The following is a 2,159-nucleotide window of genomic DNA, read 5'->3' on the forward strand; positions in this document are numbered from 1 at the left end:
AGCTGTCACAGCACTGGGACAGCACTGCCAGAACAGGGCACTCATCCTGTGACATCTGATCATCCTCACCCTCACCTTCAGTGCTGAGCAACTTCCTCATGCCCATGGATCACACCCAGGAAGGAGCCTTTCAATAAAAGCTCATTTTCCACAGATTTTTTGGTGGAGAAATTCTGCTCCTCCACATCTGATCTGAAGCCTGCTTGCCCTGTACCTTCAGATGGCTCTGGACTGATCCTTGAGAAATGGAATTTCAGCAGAACCAGCAGCCAGCTGACTTTAATGCTTTGCCTTATCTGTGCAAGACAGGTCGGCAGTTTCCCACAGAAAGCTGTGATTTCCATTAAGATTTCAGATTTAACTTTTACTGTCATGAAATCTTGAAGGTCTCAGGCACGTTGTCACAGGTGAACAGATGCAGGGTTTTTTTGCCAGATAAATCCATACAAATAGTGTGTCTGCTTATAATTATTTAACTGGGTTATGCAAGTAGAGTTAATATCCCCAGTTTTGGGCAGAGGCTCCAATAGCTCATGGTGCTTTAGAAAATCAAGTAGGGAATACAGAGTTGGTAAGGTTACAAAAAACACCCCAAAAAGAGGAATAGTGACTCAAAACAGCTCGATGACACATTCAGAGCCCACTGAGTCACCTGGCATCTCACCAGCACTGCTCTGAGGAGGGTTGGCACAGGAGGGGACATAAACAGATGCCTTTGCAAGGGAATCGTATTTCAGTTGCCAAGTGTTCTCCTCCAGGAAAAAGAATTGGAGCAAACCTTGGGCCGACATCATCACTGGGGTTTGGTTCTGGTAGGCTGTTCTGCGCAGCGTGTTGGTGCTGGGGCTCCAGCGCCAAGCTCTGACAGGTGCACTGATGTTTGAGAAATAGAAACAATGAATATTTCATTTAAAAAATTACTAATTCAACAGAATGGGGGAGACGGCAGGTTCCAGACAGCCCGGGGTGACATTTGCAGTGTGAATCCCTAACACCCAGCTCTGTGCGAGGGGAGCGGAGCCCGGCTGTGCTGCTGGCCCGGGGGTGTGCGGCTCCCCCGCGGGGTCTCGGGCACCCCGGTGCCAGCACAGCCGCACGGCGGGCACGAGAGCCCCGTTGGGTCTGTCCGGAGGGTGCGGGCACGGAGGGCACCGAGAGCGGGACTGGCTCCAGCCCGTCCCTAAGGAGCACACGACACAGCGCATGGCGCGCTTTCTATTTTAGGCCACTTTGCCATCTAAAGCCGGACTCCGGGCTAAGGTTAGCGGGAGTTCCCTGTGGACAAGGAGGAGAGCCGAGACCCTTCGGAGCGGAGATTGGTGACGGCGGAATGTGCCCGTGTCACCCTGCAGGCTGGGAAGCAACTGGACACAGGGAATGGCTCCCACTGCCAGAGGGCAGAGATGGGTGGGATTTTGGGAATTAGGAATTGTCCCCTGGGAGGGCGGGCAGGCCCTGGCACAGGGTGCCCAGAGCAGCTGTGGCTGCCCGGTTCTCTGAGTTTCGGCGCGGTGTAAATGTGACTGATATAAAGGGTTCTCACTATCGGTGCTCGTATGAATGGACAGAATTGCCCTTTTCGTGCGGTGTCCGACTGTAATGCACACACACATCCCCGAGGAGCAGGGAGAAGCCCCAGCCGAGGGAAGCAGTGTCCGGGCTGGGAGTGTCGCCGGCTGTGACAGGTCCCTGTCCCCGAAGAACCCTTTCACTGCCCCGCTGTGACACTGGATGGGGCAGCGCAGTTAAGCTAAAAACGTCTCCTTCAAAAAGGTGATTTATTGAACCAGCTGGTTTCCTTCAAAGGAAGAAGAGCTGCAGGCTCCTTCCCCTGCCAAGACAACCCACGGACTGTGACTGCCCCGGCCCCGCGGCTGCGGCCGGTCCGGAGGGCGGGCGGGGCTTTGGGGCTGAATCCGCCCGGTTGGTCCCTGCAGCACGGCCCGAGCCAGGCTCCCAGCCCCGATCCACAGGCGGCCCCGGTGCCTCCCCCCGATCCATAGCCATAGCCGGAGCCGGAGCCGCCCCACGATCCACACCCGGCCCCGGTGCCGCCCCTGCCGCCCACAGCCGGAGCCGGAGCAGGGCCGGTGCCGCCGCCGGGGCGGAGCCGGCCCGGGCCCCGCCCAGCCCAGCCCGGTAGTTCCGCTCGGGGCCGG

The sequence above is a fragment of the Melospiza melodia genome, chromosome 20 (genome assembly GCF_035770615.1).
Source record: "Melospiza melodia melodia isolate bMelMel2 chromosome 20, bMelMel2.pri, whole genome shotgun sequence".
In the NCBI taxonomy this organism is placed as follows: domain Eukaryota; kingdom Metazoa; phylum Chordata; class Aves; order Passeriformes; family Passerellidae; genus Melospiza; species Melospiza melodia.